At 42.9% G+C, this 7,420-nt stretch overlaps 1 non-coding gene across 1 annotated transcript; it reads right to left on the bottom strand.

Moving 5' to 3' along the window:
- Positions 1–5,679: 5,679 nt before the first annotated feature.
- On the bottom strand, positions 5,680–5,782 carry LOC116473944 (U6 spliceosomal RNA). Its single transcript, XR_004249505.1, has one exon. It is a non-coding gene; the product is annotated as a U6 spliceosomal RNA (small nuclear RNA).
- Between the last annotated feature and the right edge of the window lie 1,638 nt (positions 5,783–7,420).

The raw sequence follows: 7,420 nt of genomic DNA, 5'->3' as shown, positions 1-7,420 counted from the left end.
TACTGTTTGCAGGATCTCCCAAAAGGCAGAACATCTTGAAAAATGTGTGCCGGTGATTTCAAACCACTTTCAGATCCTTGCTAGTAAGCAAGAGTCAGCCTCCCATCATCCAGAGGTTTTTGAAACACTGACAGACACAAGTCCTGATTTGGTGGCGGTATCGGAAGCATGATTTTCATATGAACAAACTCATGTGCAAAAGAAAGTTCTTGCTGCCACCTCGAGGGTCCCCATCATGGGCACTTCCCAGCTTTAGACATGTGATGCCAGCGGTAGACATAACTCTAGCCTATTTGAAGGCCTAAAGCACTGGATGATTTAGCATAAAGCACCTTAGTTACTCCGCCTTCCCGCATACCACCCCTGGCTCAGACGAGCCGTCGGCATCCTGAGAAATGATGCTCTGCGTACTCTAGGATAACAGGTGACAGGACATCGATGAATAAATGAAGAAGCATTTCAGAATGCAAATGCACACTGCTGGAATGAAGGCAAGAATTGAAATGTATCGTGGGGATCTAAAGGGAAAACTCAAACCCCAGAGGGATTAAGTCATTTGCTCAGGATCAACCCGACGGTACCAGAGAGGTGTTCCCGAAACCCAGCCTGTAAACTTTAAATTTGTATTCAGTACACTCTTCACACCCAGCTTCAAAGTCCAGGTTTTTTGTTTTTTAGTTGGGTTTTCCTAAACTGAAATGCATCTTTTATTTGTGTTGTCTCAGTGCCTTAAATTATAATTTTTCCTGCATGGAAAACAAAAGTGATTTCTCTAGAAGTTTCTCTCATCAGGAGTCCAAAACTGTTAGCCGTTCATAATCCCAAAGGCGTCATTTTGGGGGCTGAGGTAGGTCGCGGCGCTGATTTGCTTTCTCCCTCAGTGCCTCACTTTGGCCGTCTCATGTGCCTGGAGCACTTTCTTTTCAGGATTGCGAACGTCCTAAAAGCAGAGCGGCAGTTGCGAGGTCAAATAGCCAATCTCTTGCTCTCCATTTGCGCTCTGAAGTGCTCTTCTGAGGAGCGGAACAAGCCCTTCTCCTCCCTCCTGCCTGGGCTCACTGAGAGGGAGCAGGGCCAGGGCCAGGAGAGCTGGGGGCCCACTGAGCACACCACACATGAAGCCAAGAGAGGAAGAGCCATCTCTTCCTACAGAAGACTAAGAGCCATCGCTTCCAGGACAACTAAGGATGGATTTGCCTTTTTGAAAATTTGAGGTTGGACTTGCAATAAAAAATAAGAGAATTTGTTACTGAATTGGGAACTTATATATGGGAAGGAAAAAAGGAGCCCCTGACCTCAAGGCTGCACACAGTGGGCTTGGCTCTCCAGAAAGGAGAGCTCTAAGTGGGCAAAGGTAACCGCTCACCTGCACTGCTCACAGGCTCCCAGCCAGACCTCCCTACCACACTTTCGGGAGTAAGTCACTCATTCATACTGCAGTATGCAATTCCTTTCCTTTCCTTTCCTTCCCTCCCCCGCCTCCCTCTCTTTCTTTTTCTTTTTCTTTCTTTCTTTCTTTCTCTTTCTTTCTTTCTTTTTCTCTTTCTTTCTCTTTCTTCCTTCCTTCCTTCCTTCCTATTTTTACAGTCAGTTTAAATTGTGTATTCTTTTAGAAAATATAATACAAAAATATGAGAAAAATACAGGGCAAAAGGAGTACAGCAAAAATTATCTTCCTTCCATCCCTGTCTTCTTACAAAAGTTCCCTTTGGTAGAGCTAACCACTGCTACCAGTTTCTACAGTATCTTTCCAGAGATACTACAGGCGAAAGTGTCTGTTTATCTATGTCCTCCATAAATGCAAGCATATGTGCACCTTCTGCACCTTGCTGTTTAAAAAACACTACCCACTTAAAATACTTTAATAGATCCTGGTTCTCTGCAAAATAAAGCCCAAACTTTTCCTGGTATGAAACATCCTTTATAACTCCCCAAATGAGTATCTTCTTCCAGTTCAGTGTCCCCCTCCTTCCTTCCAGCTTCTTCCTCTCCCTCCCATCCAACCCCAGGTTTCAACAGCATAGAGCTCCAGGCCTGGGAGCCTCACTCCTGTTGGTCCTTTGCTCTGGAGACTCTTGCTTTTTCTCCTCTCCTTGTCAAAATTATTCTCATCGTTTAAGACCCAGCACATCTGTTGCTTCTGCTGTGAAGGTTTCTCCAAATTTCTCAGTCATATTGACCATTTCCTCTAAGTACCCTTCTTAGCAAGTTCTGTATTCCTCAATGGCTGCTTTACTTATTTTCTGAACACTCTTGAAATACCGTGTTGGACAAGGGAGACCATAAGAAACAACACGGTCTCTGCCCTCAAGGAACTTAAGGTCTAGCAGGGAAAAGTTGACAAGCCATGGCAGTAGTGAGTGATCATTGCTGGTGTTGGGAACACAGGAAAGAGGATGCACATGCAGACTGGGAAGGCCAGCTGGAGAAGTTCTTGGTGGAGGCGGAACACAAGCTGCTAGCTGAGATCTAGAAGGGACTCTCAATAAAAAATAAGAGAATCTGCCATTTAATTGGGAACTTGTGTAGGGGAAGGGGAAAAGGAGCCCCCAAGCTCAAGGGTGCAAACAGTGGGCTTGGCTCTCCGGGAAGGAGAGCTCTAAGTGGGCAAAGGTAACCACTCACCTGCACTGCTCATGCGATCCTAGCCAGACCTCCCTAGCAGACTTTAGGGAGTAAGTCACTCATTCACACTGCAGCATGCAATTCCTTTATTTCTTTCCTTCCTTCCTTTCTTTCATTCCTCATTATTACAGTTTATAATCTGTTAGATTTTTACAGTTTCTAATCGGCTAGAGCCACATGAAGAGTTATGGAAAATGGAAAAGGTCAAAATGTTCCCAGGTGGCCATGCTACACAAAGAGAAAAGCATATGCAAAAGTTGATAGAGCACCAGAATTCATGAGACCTTAGAGATGAATCGATATGGCACGAGGCTAGAGCTTTGCCAGGGTAGAGTCATCAGAGAAAGTCTTCTGTAAATTACAAAGTGGTCTTCAAATGACAAGTGCGGAGGTAAATGACTCAAAACTTTGACAACTGGAGATTTGTAATCTTTAACCTCCAAGTTGCTGCAGTCTCTAAAGATTTAAGAGGATTTGGGGAAGGCCAAGGGATGTCACTCAACATAATTGCTTTTGAGTTTTAAAGCCGTGGATTTTGACAAGCACTGCCAGGGAATGTCTGAGGGTTTGCATTTTAGTGAATTACTCTGTAAATCAAGATATATGTTAATAATACTAAGAGTGGTAGTAATTAACCTATACTGAGCTCTTACCCAACTTCCAGCACTATTTTTAGGACTTTGCATATCAGAATCTATTTAATCCCATCTACTTACAGGGTGAGTATGCTATTCCACTTTCTAGATGAGGAAACCAGGTATTGAGAAGTTAAGAGGCTTTCTCAGTGTGACAGAACTTGCTTGTGGTGGAGTCAGGATTGAAATCCTAGTGGTCTGGTTTGGAGCCTGTGTTCCTAACCACAAGGCTCCACTGCCTCTCCCCAGCTTCAGTGGGCAGTGTTTGGGCGAGCACACTGCCCGGCCTGGAAACCCAACATTTGCTGTTCCAGAGAAGCATTCTGCAAATCCAGGGCAGATGGTCAGTAAGTGGAGTCTGCTTAACCCACTCTTGGCATCTCAAGGCGGTCACTGCCTGGAGATAACAATTTGCGGAGTTTAATTAACAGCACACTGCAGGAATGCCAAGAACAATGGGAAATCCATGAGTGGATGTCTTGGGGTTGAAAATCAGAATTGAAGGGCCTTCTCTGCCATCTTTCAAGCCGCTGTGGATTGCAACAGGCAGAGCTGCGCTTGCTTGGTTTAAGCAGGAGAAGAGTCTAGATTAATTACACAGATGCATGACTTTGCTCAGAAAAAGCCAGTGGATGGTTTGATGTAGTGACTTCTGCAACCATAAAATTGGGAGATACATGGTTATCTCTGTGCTAAATGGGGCCCTGAAGAGATTAGCCTCACATACAAAGTGAAAATTATATGAATGAATTTCACCCGGTGGGGAAAACTCCTTGTCATACTTGCAAATAGCAGTTTCGTGCCAAGGATGCTGGCTTCAAATGTGAAACTATGGAAAAGTTTTCTTGAGAGAGTGTCATGGGGCTGTGAGAGAAGTACTGGTTTTGAACATGCAGAAGATTAAAATTTGAGGTCAATGCTTTAAAAAGATCCCTGAATACCTAAAGCTTTAAGGGGGGAGCGGTGGGGGTTCAATTTATTTTATGGTCTAGATGTAGTTTTAAAGTGAACGCATTTCATGCTGCCAACCCAACTGTAGACTTTATTACCCACCCCTTCCAGGGGAGGGAGAGAGTAAGGCCAGGTGTGGAGTGCAGGCTGTCTTGTCCTTGGGACCAGCACACATTAGCAGCTCGCTAGCCTTTCTCTCTGGTACTAGGAATGAGCTTCATTTCTGCAATCTGCATGGCAACCACTGTAGGAAGGTGACTGTGCAGAAACTGAAAAAGCACAGTATTTGAGTATAGAGAAATGTGTTCAAGTTACAGCTCTGCTACTGACTAGTGATAAGGCGTTGGGTGAGTCAATATCTCTCAGCCTCACTTAGTCATTTGTGACTAGGCTTATAATCCCATCCCTGAGAGATGGTTTAAGGATAGAGACAGTGGTATACCAGGGCACCTGGAAGCTGCAAAGTAACATGAAATGCTGGCTAATGGAGTTAGCAGAATTTTAAGGCATCGTTTACTTACCTGATATGTGTCTCCTATCTTCAGCCTCTCAAATATCACATTTGCTTTTTTGCTTGGTTTTACTATTTTATTATGCTAAAATATACATAACAGAACACTTTACCCCAATAACCATTTTTTAAATTATATTTGTAAATTGTATTTAACGGCCGTAGATTGTACACTTAAAAATGGATACAACTTACATGTAAGTGCTAAGTATTTTATTCAGAGTTTCAATAAAGACATTTCTTAGAATTGTTTTTTTTAAGGGTGCAGAAAAAATAATTTTGTAAAAATGGATTCAGGGTGTACGTGTGCAGGTTTGTTGCATGGATATATTGTGTAATGGTGAGATTTGGACTTCTAGTGTGCCCATCAGCTTGAATAATGAAGACTGTACCGAGTAGATCATTTTTCAACCTTCAGTTCCCTCCATCTTCCCCCTCCTTGGAGTCCCCAGTGTCTACTGTTTCCCTCCCTATGTCCATGTGTACCCACTGTACCCATTGTTTAGTCCCCACTTACAAGTGAGAACTTGCAGTATTTGATTTTCTGTTTCTGGGTTATTTCACTTAGGATAATGGCCTCCAGCCCCATCCATGTTGCTGCAAAAGACAGTAATATATATATATATATTTACAGTTTGTTTGGTTTGTTTTTTGCGACGGAGTCTCACTCTGTTGCCCAGGTTGGAGTGTAGTGGCATGGTCTCTGCTGACTCACTGCAACCTACGACTCCGGGATTCAAGAGATTATCCTGCCTCAGCCTCCGAAGTAGCTGGGACTACAGGCATATGCCACCATGCCTGGCTAATTTTTATATTTTTAATAGAGACAGGGTTTCACCATGTCGGCCAGGCTGGTCTCAAACTCCGCCTCAAGTAATCCACCCACCTCAGCCTCCCAGAGTGCTAGGATTACACGCATGAGCCACTGTGCCCAGCTGATTTCCTTTTTTTTTTTTTTTAAATATAGCATGCTTCACGAATGTGCATGTCATCCTGGCACAGGGGCCATGCCAGTTTTCTCTGTATGATTCCAATTTTAGTGTACGTGCTGCTGAAGCAAGATCTGGAACCATTCTTAAATGTACATCCAGGGGCATTAATTGCATTAACAATGTCATACAACCATTGCAATGATCCCTCTCCAGTACTTTTTCATCATTCCAAATTAAGACTCTACCCATGAAACAATAACTCACCATCGTCCTGTTCCCCTAACTCTGGTAACCTATGGTACACTTTCTGTCTCTAAGAATTTGCCTGTGAGGTACCTCACATTGGTGGAGTGAAACAGTACATATTTGTCCTTTTATGTTAGTTTATTTCAAGTAATACAATGTTTTCAAGATTTATCCATGTTGTAGCAGGTATGAGAAATCTTTCTTCTTAAGGTGAGATAATGTTTTATTGCATACATATATACTCATTTTGTGTATCTATTCATCCGCTGATGAATATTTCGGTTGTTTCTATATATTGGCTATTATGGATGATACTGCTACGAACATAGTGTACAAATATCTATTTGAGTTCCACTTTTATTATTATTATTTTTTGAGACAGGATCTGGTTCTTTTGCCCAGGCTGGAGTGTAATAGTGCAATCTCCACTTGCTGCAACCTCCATCTCCCAGGCTCAAACCATCTTCCTACCTCAGCCTCTAGAGTAGCTGCGACTACAGATGTGTACCACCACACCCAGCTAATTTTTTTTTGACAGAGTTTCACTCTGTTACCCAGGCTGGGGTGCAGTGACACAATCTTGGCTCACTGCAACCTCTGCTGTCAGGGTTCAAGTGATCCTCCTGCCTCAGCCTCCCAAAGTGCTGGGATTACAGGCGTGAGCCACTGCGCCTGTCCCATTTTTTTGTATTTTTGGTAGAAAAGATGTTTTGCCATGTTGCCAAGGCTGGTCTCAAGCTCCTGAACTCAAGCGATCCTCCTGCCTCGGCCTCCCAAAGTGCTGGAATTACAGGTGTGAGCCACTGCTCCTGGCCTGAGTTCTGCTTTTAATTCTTTTGGGTATATCCCTAGAAGTGGAGTTGCTGAATCACATGTTTATTGGTTATTGCTAGATTCTTTTTTTTTTTTAACTTTTTTGTTTCCATAGGTTTTTGGGGAACTGGTGGTATTTGGTTACATGAGTAAGTTCTTTAGTGGAGATTTGTGAGATTTTGGTGAATCCATCACCCGAGCAGTATATACTAAACCAATTTTGTAGTATTTTGTCCCTCACTCCCTTCCCAGCCTTTCTCCCCAAGTCCGCAAAGTCCACTGTGTCATTCTTATGCTTTGCATCCTCAGAGTTTAACTCCCACTTATGCGTGAGAGTACACAATCTTTGGTTTTCCATTCCTGAGGTACTTCACTTAAAATAATAGTCTCCAATCCCATTCAGGTTGCTGTGAATGCCATTAATTCATTCATTTTTGTGACTGAGTAGTGTGTGTGTGTGCATATATATATATGCACACACACACACACACATCACAATTCCTTTACCCACTCATTGACTGATGGGCATTTGGGCTGGTTCCATATTGTTGTAATTGTGAATCGTGTTGCTATAAACATATATGTGCAAGTGTCTTTTTCGTATAATGACTTTTTTTCCTCTGGATAGATACCCAGTAGTGGGATTGCTGGATCAAATGGCAGTTCTACTTTTAGTTCTTTAAAAAATTTCCACGCTGTTTTCCACA

This window comes from Hylobates moloch, unplaced genomic scaffold (assembly GCF_009828535.3).
Source record: "Hylobates moloch isolate HMO894 unplaced genomic scaffold, HMol_V3 SCAFFOLD_8, whole genome shotgun sequence".
Taxonomy (NCBI): domain Eukaryota; kingdom Metazoa; phylum Chordata; class Mammalia; order Primates; family Hylobatidae; genus Hylobates; species Hylobates moloch.
The sequence above is the reverse complement of the archived record's forward strand: the minus strand, read 5'-3'. Positions and strand labels throughout refer to the sequence as shown.